The following is a 23,388-nucleotide window of genomic DNA, read 5'->3' on the forward strand; positions in this document are numbered from 1 at the left end:
TTTTAAGCCAGCTTTTAAATGTTGAGCCTTAAGCCAACTGAGCATGTGCACAGTTATTTTTAGTCCCTTATGGTTTCTTTGTTTTTTGTTGATCGGGGGAAAGGTTTATACCGGTGCAAGCACATTGCAGCACATCAGCCAAGGGTCCCAGGTCCCAGTCTGTCTCAGTTCGGTTCCCCCAGATGGGAGATTCAAATACTGGTGGTTTATCGGGGAGGTAATCTCAACAGGGAGAGGCGCAAGGAAGGAGATATTACCACGGCAGTTCCTGCTGTGCACATCTGGGGCTTAACCCACGGGGAACGCGGGAGACGGCACACCATGCACCTCAGGTCATTCCCTCCCACGGGAGAAGAAAGCCCGAGTCCCTGTGTGTCTTTAGTGGAGGGCTGCTTGCCTTGCCAGCCTGTGCCCTGGGACAGGGAGAAGCATCAGGCAGAAAGTAAACATCCTTTCCCCAAGCAGAGGTCAAGGGCTGAGTGGGTATGGATGGGACCCTGACAGTGTCTGCTTCAATATGCAGTAGATGTTCACTGATTGAATGAATGACATTCTGTGTGCCTGGCATTGTGCTGAGCTCTGAAAATGTAGAGCTAACCTCAAGCCCTTGAAACACTCATGCCAGTAGAGACGACTGATACACACACATAGAGCGAACCATAATGAAAGAGTTGAGCACAAACGACTGCAGGAGACATTCGCCTATTTTTAGTCATGATCAGTCGTGAACACCTTCTGGGGGATTCATGTGACCACCGTGTTTCCCAAAATGTATTCCAGGGATCTCCACTCCCATGAGATGCTCTGAGGGGGAGAAAAAGAACTGTGGTCAAATCACATGGCAAATACTATATACTCTATACTCAGGACATCGTAAAGGCTCTGATAAGTCCTGCAAAAAAAAAAATGATCTCACTTTGTTTAACCCAGAGTTGACATAAATATTTGACTTATTTATTGTCTAAGGTTCAAGTCCAACCCAGCAAAACTGGGCCAAGGAAGTCACTGGAATCTCAACCCTTCTAAGCTGGGGGAAGAGCACACACAGCTGTGTCCAGTCGAACTTTCTGTGGATGGAAGGGCTGTAAATCTGGGCTGTTCAATATGGTAGCCACTTGGAGCTCCTGAGCACTTAGAATGTAGCCAGTGCAACTGAGGAACTACATTTTTAAAAAATATTTAATTAATTTAACTTTAAACAACTGCACCTGTCTAATATTTCCCTTACCGGACAGCCTGGCTTCACCATCTAATTTCTGCCCAATGCCAGGGTTTTTCTGTTGAGATCGGACCAACTGGGCATGGCGATTGGCATCACACGGGCCCTCCCATAAATCACCATCTTTGTCCATTTATTGAGCACTTACTATATGCCAGCACCACACCAATAGCTTGATTTAATCCTCCAACAACCCAGGGAGGTGGGTACTCTGCTTATCAAATCCACGTTCCAGATAGGAATCTGTGACAGGGAAGTCCTGTGTTGAAACGCCCACAACTGAGACCTGATGGACCCAGGATGTGGGTCTGGCTCTGCCTGACTCTTAATCCCCGGAGATGTCTCTATGCCCAGACTGGCTTCTAGAACAAGCTGAGAACCAGCCCTGGGATCCAGCAGTGAGACCCTTACATGTCTCCTTCCTCCAAAGGACACATCCACTGGGGGGGAGGGCAGCAGGCGAGTAAACCGCTCCCCACAACACGGGCGAGATTAGAGCCCAGAGAACACCCTCCCAGTCCCCCTCCCATCACCTCTGCTCGGCCTGGCCCAGCCCCCAGCCTCACAAAGCAGCCCCGGAAGCCCCGCCCCCCAGCCGGCCCCCTCCCCCGACACCAGCAGCGGCGTGTTGTGCCCGGCAAGCCGGGGTACATGATCTCATACCTTTCATCCCTTGCCGAGTTCAGATAAATCTCCCCCCTCCTCTCCCTCTACAGCTGAAAGTCGTCAGGTCTAGCTAGGGTTTCTCCCACTTATGCAGCTCATGAATATTTAACAGCATCTGCCGTGGAAGCGATAAAGCCCTACCAATCCTTGACAAATATGGCCTAATCTTTTCAATTTCGGGGTGCAAATATGCCTTCTGAGTCCTGTTTGTCACCTAGATTAATGGCCCAGGGTCCCATAATCCTTTGGTGCTAATTCAAGTGGTGGCTGGTCGGCGTGTGCCTGCCAGAGGGGTGCTGGGATATACACACACGCACACACGAAAGAGTGATTAGTCATGTGAGGATTACTTGTAGCTTTGGTGTGTGTGAATGTGCCTCTTGTGTGTGTGGTTTGTGTGGGTGTGTATACACACACACACACACACACACACACACACACACACACGGGCTTCCCTTTGGCTCAGCTGGTAAAGAATCCGCCTGCAGTGCAGGAGACCTGGGTTCGATCCCTGGGTTGGGAAGATCCCCTAGAGAAGGGAAAGGCTACCCACTCCAGTACTCTGGCCTGGAGAATTCCATGGACTGTATAGTCCACGGGGTGGCAAAGAATCAGACACGACTGAGCGACTTTCACTTTCACTTCATATATGTATGTACCTATGGCCTATGTCTTTGTGTATCACAACTGTTTACAAGTATTTGGGTGTATGTTTCCAGGGGGAGTTGTGTCTGTACCTGAGTGTGTATGCTATTTATATGAGTGTGTATCTGTGTGTGTGTGTGTTTGCTGGGGATGCTAGATGTCATGCCTGTGTGTCTAAGGATGGGGAAAATGGTGCCTGTACATCAGTTGAGCTTCTGACCTGATCTTTTTTCCCTTGTATAGGTGGTGATGGGGAGGGACTAGACAATGGGTCATGGGTAGGGAGGACACAAGAAAATACTGTCTACTAGGGATGATACGTCTGCGGTCTGAAAAGCAACCACACAAGCTATATTCTGGGGCCATTTTGGGTTCAAATGTTCTTGCTTGCTATCCCCATGAAAGACACTCAATCAGATGTCTGTATAGAGTATCTGGAGCCTATAGTCTAGTAGAGGAGATAAAATGGGCATGTGTGTATGGGTGTGTTTCTGTGCCTTTGCACACCAGTTCTGCTCTATGCAAACAGAAGTCCACAGTGGGTTGTCTCCTCTGCTTGCTCCCATTTCTCCCTCTCTCTGTCCCGGCCAACCTTCAGCATTTCAGCAAAAGGTTGAGCGGAGACCATACGGATCTGGCCTCTGTTGATATTCTCACCACCTCGGTTTGCTTCTCTTCCAGGTCTGTTCTCAGCCCAACAGGAGCTGGGGAAGAAAGACGTGCAGTCCAGTCGAGCCACCAGGAAGGACCCAAGGCCCTCCTTTTTTCCCTCTCCTCCCATCACTAGCGTCGGCACCGCTCACCTGGGACGGCAGTGAGGCAGGGAAGGGGCAGCATGGCAGACAGAGAGGGGAAGCCCAGTCTAGGATGGGGCTGGAGGAGGGGGCGAAGTGCAGGATGCAAAGGGCTTGGACCAAAACTGCGGACCAGTGCACGATGTCCACCCTCACCGCGTGAGATGGTGCCTTCGTGTCAAACACACCTATGTTCAAACATAAAGACAAGCATGCCCCCATCTCAAGGAAGAAGCAGATACCTTCCCTTCATTCTTTGAACACATGTTTCTCTAGCACCAACTAGGTGTGCATCTGTGCACAACGCAGGCACACATCCATGGTGTTTGGACCTGGCTTTGTTCTGTGCTGAGGACACTGACCCAGAGAATAGGGTCCTTTGCCCTTGGTCTCCCGAGACCCAAATCACAACATGCTAAGCTGTGGTGAGAAAAGTGGGGAATAAGATGGGAGCTCCCTGGCTTTAGCAGCAATGGCAGAGCTGAGTATATATTTCTAGAAAAAAAGAGAGTTTCGTGGACAAATGTACCAACCCCACCAAAACATGCCATGGAAGGAACAAGACATGGGAAGTATTTTCAGTGGTCAGTGGTGTTGATGCTAGAATCAAATGGGGTCACTTTTCAATCCTTGATCAGATACTTGTAAGTTGTGTGACCTTGAACAAGTCATTGCTCTTTTTACAGCTCAGTTTCCCGAGATGTAAATGGGGGTGATGAGCAGTACTGTTACTCTTTGGGGCCTGTGGTGAAAGATTACACACCTGGCACCTGGTATGTGTTCCTGAAAGTGAGCTGTTGTTGTTATTATTATCTTAGGACCCACCCCAACTTCACCCTCTCCTCCCTCAAGGCTAAAAAATTCTAAGAGTCAGTGCTGGCTTAAGGAGCTCGGTCTACAAACGCCCTTCCATGTCCTAGCCCGTAGGGAAAATATACACTGTTTCAAGACCTGTTCCCTTGCGTAAGGAAAATTTGGATCAAGAAGCTCCCGTGGCTTTCTGGCCACCAGCAGCCCCACCCTTTGGAGATCTGTATGTGCAGTGGCCTCTCTTGGATTACATGTATCTCTGTTACACTTTTCCAGGCAGTGAATTCCTGATCTGGACCCTCAGCACCTGGTAGGTACTCAGGAACCATAGGTCTGGTTGATTTACAAGGGACTTTACACTTTTCCAAACCCTTTCCTGCCTGTTTCCCCACTTGGTCATCACCAAAAGTCAGTCAGGGGTGGGGGCAGAGGACAAGGAAAGAAGGCCTTACTGAACTGGTGAAGAATGTCAGCCAAGATCACAAAACAAACAATTGCCAAGTCAGGTCTATAGTCTATAGTTGCCAAATTCTTAGGACACAGGCCGAAGGACACAGATGTTCCCATCAAGGGTTAAACAAATGGCCCCCATGTGGTCTGTGGGCAATGGTTTCTCAATCTTGGGACACTTGGGGCCAGCTAATTTCCAGTCGTGAAGGATGTCCCGTGAATTGTAGAACATCTTACAGCATCTCTGAGCTCTGCTCACTAGCTTCAAGTAGCCTCCTCATTTTGGAGACAATCAAAAATGTCTCCAGACATTGTCAAACATCCCCTGGGTCCAAAATTACCACTCATTGAGAAACATAGTGCAGCCTTTGCTGCTGCTGCTGCTGCTGCTAAGTCGCTTCAGTCGTGTCCGACTCTGTGTGACCCCATAGACGGCAGCCCACGAGGCTGCCTCATCCCTGGGATTCTCCAGGCAAGAACACTGGAGTGGGTTGCCATTTCTTTCTCCAATGTGTGAAAGTGAAAAGTGAAAGTGAAGTCGCTCAGTCGTGTCTGACTCTTAGCGACCCCATGGACTGTAGCCCACCAGGCTCCTCCATCCATGGGATTTTCCAGGCAAGAGTACTGCAGTGGGGTGCCATTGCCTTCTCCGGTGCAGCCTTTACTAATCATCAAAGAAGAGCAAATGAAAATTTGGAAATGCCATTCACAACCCCTATACTATTTTTAAAACCTCATCAGCCAATGCTTGCGATGTTGTTGGTAAATGGTACAAACCTCCCAAGATGGTTCAAATAAAAAGATTTTAATGAAAGGACTGCTTATGGAGATGTACAGAGAATCAAGAGAATCAGTAAGAGAAGTTGAAGGGCCCAGAGGCTAGCAACAACGGGGGACCTGTCCCCCGACCCTAGTGCTGAAGGGGAAGAAATGGTTCTAGGAAGGCACAGTGAGGTTTGGGGAGGGACCATAGGAGTTGTAGTCTGGAGGGACAAGAATGGTTCAAGGCAGTGTAGAAGCCAGGAGGGAGCCAGGGAGCAATAGCCCAATCTTTCTTTCCTCTCACTTCCAGTCTTTTGTGGGAGCCTTCTGTTGAAGGATATGTAAGCCCCAAAGCAAGAGAGCCCAGGAAGTATATTCAGCTTCATAGGGCACAGAGCAGGGCAGAAGAAGGCAGAGAATGAATGGGCTGATGGGGAATAACCGGCTCCCTGTTCAATGCCTTAAACTCTACCTTGCGTATTTATTCTGAGAAATAATTCCTCAGAAACCAGAAGATGGATGCACAAAGATGTTCATTCACTGTTATCAAGAATTCACCAAATCTGCACCAAATCCAGTGCCTTTTCTGCCACAAAACACCCCCCTGGGACATTTCTGCTCCAGAAAGAGGCTCCATTATTTGTACGACAGGCCCCTAGGATTTCCAAGACCTGGAAAGGGAGTAGAGAAATGTATTCTTTCTGAGAAATGATCTCCTGACCACAAGGGGCATACCTCTTACAATAACGGCTGGTACTCCGTGCCTACATCACATGCATGCCCTCCATGCCTTGGAAGGCTTTTATTACACCTGCCTTGTGGATGAGGGAATGAGGCTCAGAGAGGTTAAGTCTCAGCCCCAGGACACACAGGGACGGCCCAGTCCTAGAGGGGCATCTGCTGGGAGCCTCCTGCTTCCCCGTTGCACACAGGCATGTCTCTCCGATGACCACCGCCTTGATCTAACGTTTGCAAGGGGGCCACCTAGTAGAGGCGGGACTAACTGTGATTGAGAAAACAAGAAAATGAAGGAGCTGGTGGTTTTCAGCCTCCTTGCCTCCCGCCTCTCAACCCCCACCTCGGAGCTCCCTCCTGCCTGGTGTCCCTGACACCTTGCATTCCCTTGCAGCCTTGCTGGTCACCTTTCTCCGCTGCCCCTCCCACACCCCTGCTCCCCTCTCCGAGTCCTCTTTGGGCACTTCTGCCTTCTCTCTCATCCCTTCCTTCATCGTCACTCACCTCTGTCCCCTTCCACCTCCTTTCTTCATCAGCCTCTTCTTCCTCAACCGCTCTCTTCTTTCTCTTTCCTCTTTTCTCCCCCTTTTCCTCTCTGCCATCCTCCTCCTCCCTGTCCGCCCCCACCCCATCCATCTTTCCCTGTTCCTCTCCCCTACCCCCTCCCGGCCTCTCCTGCTTCCTGACAAGGAGCGGTTGGAAAAAAGATGGATGGAAATGACACGCTGGCTCTGGCGTGACTGCCACCCGGTGATGCATTGGGAGCCGTCGCCGACTTTCTGTGGGACTCATACAGATGAGATGGTGACCCCTCGCCATGCAGGGTCAAGGACACTGGAAGGGCAGAGGACCGAAGCCCTCAGAGGGAAGCTGGGCCAGTGTGGGCTGGTGGGCTCTCTCCTCGCTCTCTGGGCTCCAGCAGGGCACAAAGAGACTAGTTGGTCCCCTCTGAGGTCTGTGTCCCTGGAATGAGTTCAACAGCAGAGCAGGAAAGCCAGGGGCATATGCACTGGGCATCGCCTTGGGCAAGCAATCAAAACTCTCCATGCCTCAGTTTCTTCATTTGTGAAATGGGAACAGTAGCATCCACCTCACTGGGTTATTGGAAGGATTCAATAGCTAATCTGTGTGCAGAACTTGGCCCTGCATACCTGGTACCTGGTGAGCATCCAGGAAGCATGTGCTGTTACGAACCGACCGTATCCCTGAGACTGAATATTTGTGGACGGACAGCACGTGGCTGCACAGGTTACGTGAGAAGCACACAGCTCAGTGCCCAGGGCAGGGCTTGCGGGGGGAGGAAGGCGAGCACCCCCATGGCCTGTGGGCTTGCACATCCAGGCTGTGTTCTGTGTGTCCTCTGAGTACAATTGAGGCAACCCCCTCAGTGACTCCTCGACATGCACGCTCTTATTCCCATTATACACAGAAGGCAACTGAGGCCCAGAGTGGTTTGTTATGTTTTATGCTAATGAGACGACTCCTCTGCAGGGGATGTTGTAAGAGATAAAAGGTGACAATGCTCTCCCCCAGAGGGCTCTCCCCCAGCTCTGAGGCAAAAGCTGTGCCCCGAGATAGACACTTCCATGAGTCACGCGTAGAATCTGGGTGAGAAAGATTTGTTGAAAGTCTGGGCTGCTTTGGTGTTCCAGGCATCCTGGCTCATGACGTAACCAAGCCCTCTGGTGCCTGGAAAATGGCTGGGTATAAAGAGCTGAATTTATTGCCTGCCGGGTACTCTTGCAAAGGGACCTGGGTAGGCACAACTTGAGACTTCTTGGGGCAAATAGGGTGAGGAGGAAGAACCCAGCCAGAAGCATCACCTCATCTCTGGGCCCTAAACTGTCTTCCTGGATGAAGTAGCTGATGACCTCTGAAAGGAGATCCAACCACAAAACAAACATGCGGTGGACTTCCCTGGCAACCCGTGGTTAGGACTCTGTGCTTCCATTGCAGAGGGCAAAAGGTCAACTCCTGGCCTGAGAACTACAATCCCACATGCCACGTGGCATGTCCCCAAAAAACCAAACAACAGAAAGCGTGTAAAGGAACCGTGCCTGTGGACAAGACCCAACACCAACTCTTAGAACATAATCAGGATGAGTTTCTCATCCAGTGGGATTATAGGAGAATCTTTTTCTCTTGCCTTTTGCCTGCTGTCCCAGTTCCCTGGTGATTCAGACAGTAAAGAATCTGTCTTCAGTGTGGCAGACTCAGGTTCAATCCCTGGGTCAGGAAGATCCCTGGAGAAGGGAATGGCAACCCACTCCAGTATTCTTGCCTGGGAAATCTCACAGACAGAGGAGCCTGGTGGATTACCATCCATGGGATTGCAAAGAGCTGGACACAGCTGAGTGACTCACACTTCCATTTACCAGTTAATATGCTGCTTATGAAATTAGAGACCATTTGGACTAAAGGGGAAAACCTTGGGTTTTGACATCAGACAGCCTGCCTTTTACTAATCACAGAAATTTCAGTCATTGAAATCTCTAAGCCTCCATTTCCTCATCTGCAAAATGGGAATGATAAAAGTGCCTGCCCGATGAGGTGTGTGAGAATTTAATTCACTCATTCAATTGTTCATTCATTCAACAAATATTTATGGAGCATCTACTATGTGCCAGGAACTGTTTGAGGCACTGCAGATACAAATTGTCAGAAGTCCCTGCCCTTCTGGAGGTTGCAATTTAATGAGAAGAGACAAACAAGAACACACACAGAGTCGCACACACAGCCAGTTCACGCGGTTCCTCCCCCTGCCTCGGGCCCAGACTGTCCTAAGACATCCAGAGAGAGTCAGCCAAGTTCCTGAAACATCCCAGGGAGGAGGAAGCCCACACTCCGACAGGACCTTCTCACTCACCCTCCAGTCTCCTCCCATGTTCATTCCTCCTTTAAACACCTACTGTATGCCAGGCACAGCACTGTATGAAGAAGTTCCGTGTAGGGAGGATGACTCCTGTCTGTACATGCACACTCAGTCGTGTCTGACTCTCTGCAGCCCCACAGACTGTAGTCCACCAGGCCCCTCTGTCCATGGAATTCTCCAGGCAAGAATACTGGCGTGGGTTGCCATGTCCTCCTCCAGGGGAATCTTCCCAACCCAGGGGTCAAACCCAAGTCTCTTATGTCTCCTGCATTGGCAGGCAGGTTCTTTACCAGCTGAGCCACTGGGGAAGCCCCAAGATGACTCCTGCTTGTCCTCAAGTTTCTACTCTTTGGATGGCTGTCACCTCCCAACCATTCAGCGGCACATCCTATCCTCAGAGGGGCTGTGCCTGAGTTTACTGATCTAAAGCAGCCCCTCTGCCGCTCTTTCCCACCCTCTCCTCTATTTTTAAATTTTTTTTTTTTTTAACTGCACCGAGTCTTCTTTACTGCGTGCAGGCTTTCTCTAGTTTCGGCAAACGGGGGCTACCCTCTCTCTCTTTCAGAGAGACTGTAACAACTGAAAAATTGACTTGTGCATTCATTTTATTGTTTACTGAGTGTCTCTCCCACAAGACTAGACACCCCATTAGGGCAGGGACCCTGTCTGCCTCGCGCCCAGCTGTATCCGCAGCATGGAGCCCAGCACGTGGCACGTAATAAGAGGTCAGTAGATACTCGTTGGGTGGATAACAAAAAGAACACACAAAGGCTGAGATGCCTGAGCCTCAAGGTGCTGCGTACACCTCCGACCACCCTGGGCTTCGTTTCCACGTGCCCTCCTCCAGAGACTGCACCGCCAAGCCCAGCTGCCTCTCAGAAGGCTCTCTGGCTGTCTTGTTTGTAATCAGTCACCTGATCTCCCCTCCACACTGGTGTCACACTTGTTAGAAAAGCCAGGAGTCCCCACAGCCGTGTTTACTGCCGATTTGAAATTATCTATCACTCAGGCGGTCTCCTTCGCCTGCCCATCTATCTTATCACCTGTGGAAGGAGCTGGTCTGGGGGCCCACTCTGCCCTGCTCTCTTTGTCTCCTGCAGGCATCAATTTTCCTCACTCCTGGCTTGCAAACCCCTCCTGGGTGGAGCTGCCCACCCCCTTCTTCTGCACTGATGGATGTTTCTGGATGAATGGACCCCTGGTCCCCCCTTTCGGTCCCTACAGCAGTGCACCCCCATCGTCTGCCCCCATCCCAGCAGGACCCGACCTGAGGGCAGGCCCCCAGAGCATCCCCCTGGAGATCAGGGATAAGGTCTGTCTGGTTCCAGGCTCGGGGAGCCTCACAGCAGGCAAGATCTCCCATCCCCTGCTTCCTAGGACCACTGGTCCCGGATTTCCTGTCTGCAGGAGACACCCTTGCTCTAAAAAAGGGGGGAGCTTCCCTTCCTGGGTGCCTCTTGTGTTCCAAACACTTCAAATACATCATCTGATTACCCCCACCTGATAGCTGAGGCTCAGAGAGGTAAACCATCTTGCCTAAAGTAACTCAGCAAGAAGGTGGCAGAGTGGGGCTTTCAATAAAGGTCCAGCTGACCCCTAGATCCATATTTCTATCACCATCTCAGTAAGGAATTTCTCTGTGTTAAAACCTCAATCTTTCCAGCTGCATTAATATGCCCATTTCTCTTAGTTCTGAGTCAGAAAATATTTTTTTAATCATGATAGCCGGTGGTTCCCAACCAGGGGCCACATTAACCCTCCCATGGGACATTTGATAAGGTCAGGAGACAATTTTGAGTTGTCAGTACTGGAGAGGGATGTTACTGGCATTCAGGGGTAGAGGTCAGGGTTGCTGCTCCCATGGCAAGGAATATTCAACCTGAAATGTCAATCATGAACCAGCCTTACTAATGAACTACATGATGATGAAAAAATGTTTTAGATCTGTGCTGTTCAAAAGGGTGACCACTGAGACCTCAGAGTGTCCAGGGCAACTAAGGAACTGGACTTTAAATTTTGTTTAATTTTAATTAATGTAAAAGTAAATAGTCACACGTGGCTAGTGGATTTAACCCACTTTTTGCTAGATCGATCCTTTCTATCTTTAGAAATAGCTTTCAAGAACTGGACTGAGGAGTGAAGGAAAAGAGAACACAGAACTTGAGCCCCTTGAGAGCTCGGATACATCTTCAGGTGACTTGTCACTCCTGAGAAAGAAAGAGCAAGACCAGAGAGAAAGGCAAGGAAAAAAGAACTGGAAAAATGTGATGACGTTAACCTATAGACACATAATGGAGAAGGCAATGGCACCCCACTCTAGTACTCTTGCCTGGAAAATCCCGAGGATGGAAGAGCCTGGTAGGCTGCAGTCCATGAGGTAGCTAAGAATCGGACACAACTGAGCGACTTCACTTTCCCTTTTCCCTTTCATGCATTGGAGAAAGAAATGGCACCCCACTCCAGTGTTCTTGCCTGGAGAATCCCAGGGACGGAGGAGCCTGGTGGGCTGCCGTCTCTGGGGTGGCACAGAGTAGGACACAACTGAAGCGACTTAGCAGCAGCAGCAGCATAGACACATAATGGTGCCTAGACATCCAACTTTGCAAACGTACTTAGCTGTTTCTGAGCCTCAGATTGCCAATCTGTGAAATGGGACAACTGTATGTAACTCACAACTGTTCTTCAATGAAGGGTTGAGGTTACAATAACAGTCCCTAGAATCTGTCATCTCATCTCATTGTCACAGTGATACTCTGAAGCAGAGGGGGCAGGAGTTAAACAACCCAACTGAGACTGAGGCGATCGAGACCCACAGATGCACAGGGGCTCTGTCAAAGGGCACACAGCCTGTGGGTTCTGCTGCGTATAAGCTGTGGGACCCTGTGCATCCCTGACGCTCTCTGGCCCTCGGTGTGCTTACCTGTAAATTGGAGATGATCAAAATGTCTCAATTCAGTTCAGTCGCTCAGTCATGTCCAACTCTTTGTGACCCCATGAACTGCAGCACGCCAGGCCTCCCTGTCCATCACCAACTCCCGGAGTCTACTCAAACTCATGTCCATCCAGTCGGTGATGCCATCCAACCATCTCATCCTCTGTCATCCCCTTCTCCTCCCGCCTTCAATCTTTCCCAGCATCAGGGTCTTTTCAAATGAGTCAGCTCTTCGCATCAGGTGGCCAAAGTATTGGAGTTTCAGCTTCAGCATCAGTCCTTCCAATGAATATTCATGACTGATTTCTTTTAGGATGGACTGGCCTTGTGATAATTAAGCGAGATGATGCAACAAGGCAAAATGCTTATCGGGGTGTAAGCGCTCAATATTAGCTGCTCTTATTTTATGTAACAAGCACTTGTGTGGCACCTATTCTGTGCCAGACACTTTCCAAAGTGCTTCAGTCTTTCTCCACACCCTGACTCGTCCAATCCCATAACAGCCCTGTGAGATAGCATATCAAACAGCATCTGACCAGGAGACAGACACCTCTTTAAGTACAAGCCCAGAGGAAAGTTAAGGCAAGAAATTGGTTACCAGCCAGTGCTTCCCTTCACTTAGGCTGCAGGTACAGAGGGAATGAAGTAACGTTCCCAGAGCCCAGAGACCAAGAGCTTCCTGCTGGAAGCTGGACCCACAGGTGGGAACCCAGTAGGAGGAGAGGCAGCTGCTGACAGAGAAGTCCCCAGGACAGGGAGAGAGAGGGAGAAATCCCCAGCCTCTCCCTTCCCCTCTACTCTCAATGGCTAAACCCAGCTGACACAGGGGAGCCTGGGCTGAGCTGTCTGTGGGAAAAACAGGAGAGCAGGGATGGGATCCAAAGCCCAAGACTGGCACAGTAGGAACTGTCCATTTCCCAAAGGAGGACACTGGGACCCAGAAAGATTAAGCAACTTGCCTGAGGTCACACAGGCTCCCCTTAACCTAGTTCCAATCTGTGCCCATAAACCCTAGACTATGGTACCTCCCATACGATGGTTCAAGAGTCATTCAGGGTTTTTTTTTAATGAAGTATAGTTGATGTACAATATTAAATAAGTTCCAGGTATACAAAACAATGATTCACAATTTTTTATTACATGTGAATTAGAGCTCAAATTTTTTAAAAGATCCTATTTCTTTTTTGCTGTTGTTGTTTAGTCACTAAGTAGACTCTTTGCGACCCCATGGACGGCAACACGCCAGGCTTCCCTGTCCCTCACCATCTTCCAGAGCCTGCTCAAACTCAGCTCCATTGATTCAGTGAGGCCATCCAACCATCTCATCCTGTGCTGTCTCCTTCTCCTTCTGCCCCCAGTCTTTCCCAGAATCAGGGTCTTTTTCAGTGAGTCAGCTCTTCGTATCAGGTGTCCAACATATTGGAGCTTCAGCTTCAGCATCAGTCCTTCCAATGAATAATCAGAGTTGATTTCCTTTAGGACTGACTGGTTTGATTTAAGTTTGGGATTTCCAGTGCATCGATTAAGACTCTGAACTTTCACTGCAGGGCACAGGTTCAGTCCTGGTTGGGGAAAGAAGATCCTGTGTGCTGCATAGTGTGGCCCCCAAAAAAATTTTTTTTAATTTTACTTTTTTATTGAAGTATAGTTGCTGTATCAATATAAACATAGAGATTCACAGTGTTTAAAGGTTATACTCCATTTATAGTTATTACGAAATATTGTCTATATTCCCTGTGCTGCACAACATATCCTTGTAGCTTATATATTTTATACAGAGTAGTTTGTGGCTCTTTAGACCCTACCCCTATCCTGCCTCTCCCCCCAGCTCCCTCCCCACAGAGAACCACTGGTTTGGGTTTTTTTTTTTTTTTGTGAACCATTTTTAAGGCTTTATTGAATTTGTTACAATATTGTCTGTATTTCATGTTTTGTTTTTTGATCTTGGGGCTTCCCCGTTGGTTTAAATGGTAAAGAATCTGCCTACCAATGCAGGAGACATGGTTTCGATCCCTGGATCCAGAAGGGAGTAGGTGGATTCCCACCCACTGTATCACCAGGGAAGTCCAAATTTTCTATTTCTAATTCACTTAGCGTATGGTTGAACGGGCTTCCTAGGTGGCTCAGTGGTCAAGAATCCACCTGCCAATGTAGAAGACACGAGTTTGATCCCTGGGCCTGGAAGATCCCCTGGAGGAGGGCATGATAACCCACTAAAGTATTCTTGCCTGGAGAATCCCATGGACAGAGGAGCCTGGCAGGCTACAGTCCATGGGGTCACAAATAGCTGGACACGACTGAGCAACTAACACACACACACACGGGATTTTAGTTCCCTGACCAGGAATCAAACCTAAACCCCCGGCACTGGAAGGTGAAGTCTTAACCACTGGATCAGGGAAGTCCCTGGTTTGTGTTTTTTCTTAAGGTGCCACTGGTTTGATGCCAAAGTGACCGGACCTTGACTTCTGAGTGACCAGGCAGGATGCACAGCTGGGGAGAGAAAGCAGAAGCCAGCCCTGAAGGCAGGCGGAGGGGCTGGGGTTTGACCTGGAGGAGGGCAGCGCCAGAGTGACCGGGAGAGGAGACAGCCACCTTCTCCAGCCAGAACCGCATCAGCAGCGATTTCCCCGAGGTGACGGGGACGAGAGTCGCCGACGGGACTGTTGCCCATTTGTAATCGCACAGCAAGCATTTTTCCAAGCTTAATGGGGGACCCAACCAATCCCCGAGACACCCTATTTCTCTTTGTCTTTCCCCTGCCAAGTCAGCAGGCTGACTGATCTCCCCCGGGTGATTAATTTTCCCCTTGACACCCTGGGGAATGAGACATTTGTCCCAAGGGTAGAGAGACAAAGAGGCTGTGCTCAAGTACAGGCGGGCAGTGGGGCATCGCGGGCCTGGCCCGCCATCCCGGGGAACCTGGCTCCTGGGAGGCCTGGGTAGAGGGCAAACCAGCTGGGGGCAGGGTTTACAGGGTTAGGGGGCCCTGGGGGAAACGCTGCCCAGAGTCAGGATTGCAAAACAGAAGAGCCTGGGGAGGATGAAAGGCCCAAGGGAGCAGATTGGTGGATGCCCGAACCTCCCTGGGGGAAGAAAGGATTCTCACTGGACCCAGCTCAGGCTAGGTGTTAACAGCTCCATTGGCTATTCTACTTCCGGAATAGCTAAGACTCTGGATCAAACCAATTAGAGAAATAATCCAGGGGTGGTCACGAGGCAGGGAGTATGTAAAACATACACTGGGTTGGCAAAAAAGTTCATTTTCCATAACATCTTATAGGAAAATCTGAATGAACTTTTTGGTTAACCCAGTATTATCTTTGGGTGTCATCACCTCTTCCTCTTCTGGAATTGCAGCCTAGCAGTGGTGAGTACAGTCCTTAAGAGCCAGACTCCCTGGGTGCAAGCCCTGCCTTGGCCATTTGCTAGCTGTGAGATTTGGGGCAAGTTGCTTAACCTCTCTGAGTCTGAGTTTCCTCATCTGTGAAATGGGCTAAAAATTTTACTTACCTTCTAGGGCTGTTGAGCAGTCTTCAGTCCCAAGGCCCACTTAAAACCTTAGAAATGTGTCTAACATATAGTAGGCACTATATCAGCATTAGCCATCTACTCTTTACCTTTATGAATTTGGATATAATGAGAATCTCTCAAACTGGACTCCTTTTGAGAAGCCCCGTGTCAGATATCAGCACTCCTAACATCATCTACTTCATATGTTTATTTGAATTGACTCAGTTTTTACCTAAATTTATTTTATTTTTAAGATTTATTTTTGATGTGGACCATTTTAAAAATCTTTATTTAATTTGTTACAATATCGTTTCTGTTTTATGTTTTGGATTTTTGGCTGCAAGGCATGTGGGATCTTAACTCCCCAATCAGGGATTGAATCCTCACCCCCTGCACTGGGAGGTGAAATCTTAACCACTGGACTGCCAGGGAAGTTTCCCTAGATTTATTTTAGAGGAAAACTTTTTATCCTGACCTTAAGTGGGAAACCACTGAAATGTCATAATCAGAAACTAACTGGACAAATAAATGTCACAAGGAAACATTATTATTGAATTCTATTATTGATCTATCTGCTGAAAGATCATTGTCTGGGTTGGCTCTCTCTTCTTAAAAATGGAGATTAGCCAGTGTTGGGTGGTATTACAGGCCAAGCAATACCTAGCTGAGGCTTCATCCTTGATGGAATTGAAAGGATGCAAAAGGGAGTCACTTTCTCACCATGAGATTCAGTGTCAGATGGTGTCCTGGACACAAAGCAGTAAAAACCCTCTCCTGGAACCCCGCGGGGTTACATTGTACCCTGTGGACCATGACCTTCTGGGGCTATTCCAGCCCTGACTGCTGGGCAGTTGGTACCTCTGGGTCCTGGGATGAGTGAGACCAGCTTGCTGTTGAGAGAAGCATCAGTGGTTTTCCCAAACAGGTGGTGGGATTTGAATCTTTGATCAAGATCTAACTGGGGACTGGGTTAGGCAGCACCCCACTTCCTATAGGTTTCCATCTTGGTTTTTTAAAGAATCAAACCAAAACCACTGGTGTGGTGTTTCCTGCCATCCTTTTTTACCCACTGAACCAGCGGCCACTGAAATCAAGAACCCTGCGTGTTGCCTTTAACCAGCTCCTGTTGAGAGAGGAAGGTGCTCTGGGGGTCACTGATTGCTTCAGGCCCCAGTAGGATCACAAGGAGGAAATGAGAGCGGCAACTTGACGCCCTAGGAATTGTGGGCGAGCCGGGGAGCCATGAGGCAGGAGGCCAAATGGGGAGGGATTCAGCACTGATTTCTATGTTCTCTTCCTCACCTCTGGCGTCTCCCCTCTCCTCCATCCGAGCACTTCAGAGGGGAATCATGTTGTTTACCGCTGGATTGCCTTGGGAAATCTACTTGAGATCATTAAGGTTCAATAGAGTTCAGAGGGGAACTCTCATAGGAAATGCAGTAGCTAGTCTTGATTGAATACCTACTGTGTGCCTTGTTGAACTCATCTTTGAGCTCTCCCTCTGAGCCTGGCATGCAGGCAGTTGAGTGTTTGTTGGAGGAATAAACAAATGAATGGCTGGCTGAAATGAATTAATTGATAGATGGATGAACGGAAAAGCTGAAGGACAGAGGAAAGGAAGGAAGGGGAGCCTACAAAAGACTGGTAGAGGATTTGTGAAAGGAAAAGAGGAAGGAGGATGGGCAGGTGGATGGACTGATGAGTAGCTGGATAGATATTTGGGTGGATGATTAATTTTTTAAAAAAAGAATGGGTGTATAGAACAGATACATGAATGGAAGGACAGAGGAAGGAGGGAAAGAAAGAGAGGATGCTGGGTAGCTGCCAGGAGGTTCGAATATATTCAAGGAGCTGCTGGTAGCCAAGGGGTTGTCTAGGAAGGACACCATAAGAGGGGAAACTCCAGCACACAGGATTAGCACATAGACCTTATTTTAAATTTCCCCTCGTAATGACTGTCCACTCCAGATGGACCTATCTCCCACTGTCCCATGTACTGTGACCTTCCCACCACTGGGGCCTTGCTCACATGGTTCTTCTCACCTGGAATACCCTGCCTGCCCCCATCCATCCAAGCCAGCCTATCCTCTGGCTTAACTCAAAGCCACCTCCATCAGGTGACACCAAGCTCCCTCCCAGTTCCGCCTGTAGGCTATCAGGGAATATAAGTTGAGCTTGTTTGTGTTCTAAATAGGAGCGTGTACTTGAAAAGTGGTTTGAAATCTGAAAATAGTCTCAGTGACTGGTGAATGGGATGGGAGATGTTATGGTTATTATGGTAATGAAGGACTTCCGTGGTGGTCCAACGGTTGACTCCACACTCCCAATGCTGGGTGTACGGATTTGATCCCTGGTCAGGGAACTAAGATCCCACATGCTCTGTCTGTGTCTCAGCCAAAACAAAAGCAAACAAAGATAATGATAACCTCAAAGTTTACTGAGTGCTCACGATATAACAGGCGTGGTACTAAGCTCCTCCGAATGCTACAGAAAGTAAACCTTCACAACAGCCCTACCATCTTCAACTTATAAATGAGAAAAAGAAATCTCAGAGAGGTTAAGTGATTTGCTTGAGGCTGCACAGCTGCCTAGTGGCAGGGCTGGGACTGGAATGCAGAGAACTGATTTGCTCTAAAAGGTCCGTGTCCTGTAAGCTCTGCCTCAACCAAACTGTGGAGGCAGGAAGTGGGTGTCCACGTCTCTGTAGGTCCTGCTCCCAAGCCAACAAAACAAATCTCCCTTGATTCTTGAGAATGCTGCCATCCTCTTTAACCCTTCGTTTCCACCCAGATACACAGTAAAATCCATGAGATGGGTCCCCATCCCCCCAACCTCAACCATACCGTGAGCATTGCTGCTTCCGATACCCCTTTCCCTCTGCATCTCCTGTTTCTTCTCCCCAGAAAGTCCTACCTTCAGATCCTTGTTACATAAGTGACTCAAATACTCAGGTTTAAGAAGTAATCTTTACAAAAATGTGTTCACGATGATCCCATAGGGCAGGAATTAGTCTCCCATTTTCCGGACGAGCTGCTAGGTTGCAGGGCCTGTCTCCAGCTCACCGGGGATGGCGTCTGCAAATGTCAGGTCTTTCCCAGCCCGCGGGGAGTGGAAACAGGATGGAAACAAGGGCTTGGTTTTGCACAAGCCTTTCTAATCCAAAGCAAACAAATAAAGCCAGAAAAGAGAGAACGGGAAGCAGGCCCTCCTACACATCAATGCCCACCGCCAGCTCGGGGGGTTCTAATTGCCTGAGGAACCACCTGGTCTCCATTTAGTAGAATACTGTCCCCTTCGCTTGGCGCAGTGGCCGTGGGGGCGGCAAGGGGAGGTCAGGTGCTTCTCGGCCAAGAGGGGAGAGGAAGCCAGGACCCGTGCCTCCGGCCAGTCTAGACTCCTGCCGCCCGGGGCTGGACCAAGTGGGCCAGACGGGCGACTCCTTCTTCTGGATAGAAAGGGGGTTGCTCTCCAAACGTTGCTGGGGTTTTGTTTTCTTCCTCCTGCTCCTGGCAGGGGAGGCTAGCAGAGTTGGCTGTAAGCCCTGTCCCTGGAATTTGCCATCTCAATTAAGACCCAGGATGAGCAAAACACCTGATGGGGAAAGATGGGGGAGGGGAGGAGAGGAGCCGGGGGATGGGGAGCCTCCAGGCAGCGCCTCCAGAAAGCAGAGATCCAGAGAAAGGAAGCAAAGAAGGGCCTAAAAATCCTCCCTCCCCGCTCAATTTGTAGATGAGGAGAGAGGGGGCAGGCGGAGCACCCAAGGAGCTAAGAGCAGTGGGTTGGACAACTATTACTAATATGAGTTACTGTCCAGTGAATACCTGCTACGTGCCAGGGAGGGTGCCCAATATTCCACATGCAGTATCTACATCTTTCTGACAACCTTTGCAAGGTGAGCATTCCTTCCTTCCTTTCTTCCCACAAGTATATCTTGAGGACATACAGACTCAGGCACAATTCTCCATCCTCTGAGCATTTGGTGTTGACCTTTTCAGACAGACATAGGCCCTGCCCTCGTGGAGTTTACAATCTAGCTGGGGGAGACAAGCAATGAACAAATAACTAAGTAATTTATGTATTTTAGAAGGTGATTGGAAAAGGTCTTTCTAAGGAGGCAGGCAACATGTGAGCAGAGAGCTGTATGAATTGAGGGTACAAGTTATGTTGATGGAGGAAGAGCCATCCAGGTAGAGAAAATAGCAAGTGCAAAGGTCCTGGGGTAAGAGGGAGCTTGTGGGTTTGAGTGACAGCCCAAAGACCAGGATGGCTAGCACACAGTGAGCCAGGGAGGGGGATGGTAAGAGGTAAGGATAGGCAAAGGTGTCAGCTAGCAAGGCTTTGGGAGCCACGGGAAGAAGGTAAGGCACTGAGGGTCTGAGCTGGGACTGATGTAATCTGACTGATAATTTACGAAGTTCCCTCTGGCAGTGTGTGTGGAACGAGATGGGAGCTGAGAAACCAGCGAAAAGGCTGACGCTCTAGTAGAAGTAAGGGAAAACCATTGCTCAGACCAGGGCAGTGCACTGGAGATGGAGTGAAATCTGGGATTTCAATTTGGAGATACAATTCAGAGATGAAGCTAACAAGAATAAATAATCCTCAATCACAAACAGGCAAACTAAGGCTCGGAGAGTTAGCACAGCTTGCCCAGGCTTCCCATGAGTTGGTAGAATTGAGACCCATACTCAGGATTCCCAGATGAAAATCCCCTCTACACCCCAAGTCACCATTGTAAACTGGGGTTTGTAAAGCTTCCCTGTAAAGGACGAGATCATAAATATTTGGGGCTTTGCAGGCCATACAGTCTCTGTTGCAACTATCAACTCTGTTGTATCTCAAAAGCAGTCCTATGCAGTATGTAAACTAGTGGGCGTGGCTGTGTGCCAGTAAAACTATTTACAAAAACAGGTGGCCATGGGAGGAGGGCAGAGTTTGCTGGTTCTTGACTTAAAATGGCCCAGGAAGACTTTCAGAAAAAGTAAGTGATTTTTAAAAAGTCTTTGAAAGGTGCAAAAGTAACCTTATTAACTGATTTAGGCTCACTGGATGGGCTTCCCAGGTGGCGCTAGTGGTAGAGAATATGCCTAACAATGCAGGAATTGCAAAAGACACAGGTTCGATCCTTGAGTCAGGAAGATACGATGGAGTAGGACATGGCAACCCACTCCAGTATTCTTGCCTGGAAAATTGAATGGACAGAGGAGCTTGGCGGGCTACAGTCCCTGGGGCTGCAAAGTGTCAGACGCAACTGACCGGCTGAGCGCGCACACACAGGTTCACTGGACAGAAGTTCTGTGCCCTGAGAAAACGAAAGTGCTGCATGCAAAGCAACAGTAACGTTTGACCTCAGCTAGCAGCTCCGCTGAAAACCCTGCCTTCACCGCACTGGGAGGCAGGGCTGAGCGAGAGTCCCCAGCCAGCGGTGTCTGGCTGGCTGATGGCGGAACCTGAGGAGGTGGGGGCCTTGGCCACCCCGAGCCACCAACAGCACAGATGTGTGGGCTGGTAACACCGCCTATCCACTGGCACTCCGCGATCGTCCCAGGAGAGAAAGCAGGACGCAGATGCTATTCCGGAGCATGAAATGGGTTTGGGAAATGGAGACCTCGCCGAGGGGAAGAAAACACCCCGGGGGGTCTTCGTCATCTGTGTTAAGAAAGGGCTGGCACCACTTGTCAAGCGGCGGTTGCTGTGTTGCGTGGTGTGAGTTTATGCCTGCAACTGTTTAAGGCGTGGATTTTTGTCCCTTTAGATGTGATATTTGGTTTAACAAAGGCATTTCGGCAATACCTGGTTTGTATGCTGCTCCCCTCACCTGGTAGGAGACTTCCATGGCAACACTTAGGCTGCCTGAGCCTCAGTTTCCTTCTCTGTGAATCAAGAAATAATCGAGGGAGAAGTGACATGTCCCTGGGTGACCTCAGTGACTCTCAGCTTCGACCGTGCATCAAAATCACCTTGGAAATTTCAAGATGCCCCAATGCCCAGGGTTCCTCCCCCAGATATTCTGAGTCAGTCACTTTGGGGTGGGGCTTGGCTATCAGCATGTTTCAAGTGGCCCTTTTGGGATGACTCTTGGACACAGACACAATGGGCTAGATGTCTTACATAGACATCAGGAAGGGAGTATCAACCAGAGCAATCTGGTTAATATTATGGGCTTCCATAGTGGCTCAGATGGTAAAGAATCTGCCTGCAATGCTGGAGACCGGGATTCGATCCCTAGATCAGGAAGATCCCACTGAAGAAGGGCATGGCAACCCACTCCAGTATTCCTGCTGGAGAATCCCATGGACAGAGGAGCCTGACAGGCTACAATCCATAGGGTCACACAGAGTCAGACACGGCTGAAGCAACTTAGCATGCATAGCCTGCATTGGCAATGTCTGGAGACATTTGAGGTTGTTACAGCTAGAGGCTGGAGGATGCTGGCCTATCTAGTGGGTGGAGACCAGGGATGCTGGTAAACATTCACACCCAGGACACCCCTCAAACGAAGAAGTATCCAGAGTGTCAAGACAGGAATGCTGAGAGAAGAGCTTGCTAAGTGTTGTGAGAGCACCAAGCTCAGGGAAGATCCAACTAGGAAACCTTGACAGCGAACATTCAGCAGCACTCAACTTAGGGGTAAGCTCGTCTGTGAAGCTGCTCCAAGTTCCCACCAGCTACAGGACATGCCCCTCCCCAGGATTCCCAGAGCCGCTGCGTGTACCTGTCAGGGTCCAACAAAGATGTCAGAAGACACTTGAGGGCCTCCCTGGTGGCTCAGGGGTAAAGAATCTGCCTGCCAAAGCAGGAGACATGGGTTTGATCCCTGGTTGGGGAAGATTCCCCATGCCACAGAGCAACTGTTAAGCCTGTGCTCTAGAGCCTGCAAGTCACAACTACTGAGCCCACGTGTTGCAACTACCGAAGCATGCGCGCCCTAGAGCCTGTGCTCCTAAATAAGAGAAACCACCGCAATGAGATGCCCACGCACTGCAACTGGAGAAAAGCCCATACAGCAACAAAGACCAGCACAGCCAAAAATGAATACATAAATCATTAAAAAAAAAAAAAAGAAGAAGAAGAAGCCACTTGAAGTGTTCACAGCTGAGGGAATGATGCAGGGAATCGGTTACTCTGGTGATGAGGGTGTAGACAGCCGAGCGGGCACAGTGGGGAGACACCAGGGATTAGCAAGAGCAGGAAGAAGTCTCCATCCTAACCAGGAAGGACAGGGGAAGGAGGGTGGCAGCACCAGAGCCCAGGCACTGGGGATCCTCAGAAGGAACTAGAGCCACAGCCAGGAGCACTCCAGAAGGAGCTGGAGCACAGAGCTGCAACTGCTATCAGAGAAGAGAAAGAAATATCCTGCTTTCTCCCTTCCTTCCACCCTCCAGTCCCTTGATGGTGCCTCCCATTGGCCAAACCTTTGACAAGCCTAAATGAGGAATCTGGATCTAGTCTCCATTTCCCTACCCAGATGTGAGGGTCTCTGAGTCATAAAAGGCAGGCATCCTCCCCAGATGCATAGGCTCCCCACTCCAGTGTTCTTGGGCTCTGTTGGTGGCTCAGACCTTAAAGAATCCTCCTGCAATGCGGGAGACCTGGGTTTGATCCCTGGATTGGGATGATCCCCTGGAGAAGGGAACGGCTACCCACTCCAGTATTCTGGCCTGGAGAATTCCATGGACAGAGGAGCCTGGTGGACTATAGTCCATGGGGTTGCAAAGAGTCACACAACCAAGTGACTTTCATACACTCACTCATATACACACAATTAATAAAAAAATCCAGATACCATTTATTGACTCATATGTTTTAGGCACTGTTTCAAGAGCTTTATACATATTTATTCATTTAACAATGATTATATAATAATTGTAATGTATTGTATATAATACACATATACTATTACTAAGTATTATATATCATATCTGTGCTATTGCATAATAATAACCTTGAAAGGGAGAAGGCAATGGCACCCCACTCCAGTACTCTTGCCTGG

Source organism: Moschus berezovskii, chromosome 19 (assembly GCF_049115385.1).
Source record: "Moschus berezovskii isolate FMDL1 chromosome 19, NW_MosBer_1.0, whole genome shotgun sequence".
Lineage (NCBI taxonomy): Eukaryota > Metazoa > Chordata > Mammalia > Artiodactyla > Moschidae > Moschus > Moschus berezovskii.